The sequence below is a fragment of the Cyprinus carpio genome, unplaced genomic scaffold, assembly GCF_018340385.1.
Source record: "Cyprinus carpio isolate SPL01 unplaced genomic scaffold, ASM1834038v1 S000003709, whole genome shotgun sequence".
In the NCBI taxonomy this organism is placed as follows: Eukaryota; Metazoa; Chordata; class Actinopteri; order Cypriniformes; family Cyprinidae; genus Cyprinus; species Cyprinus carpio.
The window spans coordinates 1-893 of record NW_024876395.1 but is presented as its reverse complement, the minus strand read 5'-3'; the positions used below and the strand labels follow the sequence as shown (position 1 = coordinate 893).

At 46.4% G+C, this 893-nt stretch overlaps 1 non-coding gene across 1 annotated transcript; it reads left to right on the top strand.

Annotated features, from left to right (window-relative positions):
* The first annotated feature begins 250 nt into the window (after nucleotides 1-250).
* On the top strand, nucleotides 251-334 carry trnas-gcu. Its single transcript has one exon. It is a non-coding gene; the product is annotated as a tRNA-Ser (tRNA).
* Nucleotides 335-893: the final 559 nt, after the last annotated feature.

Genomic DNA, 893 nt, shown 5'->3' with positions numbered 1-893 from the left:
AAAAGTGCAGCAGATGCTGGACAAGGATGAAACTTTCTAGAGCGCACCTGTCGACCTACAGCAAACAAGTGGAATATACTTTAAAAAATTCTACAGCATTACAACTGTGCATTATCACGCTAGCGTACTGTACATATACAAATATAAAGTATACTTTGGGTTTAAGGATGAGCTTCAATGCCATTGTGCTAAAAAGGAGCTGCAGGAAAAAAACGACAGTGCAGATTTCAGCAGATGAAAGCAAACACGTGACGAGGTGGCCGAGTGGTTAAGGCGATGGACTGCTAATCCATTGTGCTCTCTGCACGCGTGGGTTCGAATCCCATCCTCGTCGTTCCTTGCTGTTAACAGTGGTTTTTACTTTTAGGGCACCTTCCTTATGTGACACGTTCAGTTCATTGAGTGCTCTACAAACAAGCTGATGATCTGAATCAGGTGTATTAAATGGAGTCACGCCGGTGGCGAGGTGGCAGCGGTTAAGTAGATGGACTGCAGATCCATTGTGCTTTGCGTGCTTTCTTCAGAATCTGCCTAAGCGAAACCTCTTTTTTGTCAGCACAGAGTGTAGCTTCCACAGAAGCTGGCAAAAATTGCCAAGGCTGACTGTATAAGACTGTGTGATGCCTGAACCCCAGGAAAGAGTAACTATGGCATCTGGAGCAACAAAGGTGGGAGCCAGCAGCCCGTGGTCAGGATTTATCTGGTTCGACGAGGTCTCTGGGGCCGGGTAGGATATTGAAGCGACACTGCAAACAAGTCCTGAAGGGAGGTCCAGTGTCAAATGTACTACCTTTTGCTGACCTCAGGGCGTTCTCTCAATGTTCTGTGTCACAAAGCAGAAGCAGTGCATAAAAGAATCTGAAGCACATCTCTCTCTCTTCAACACCACTGTG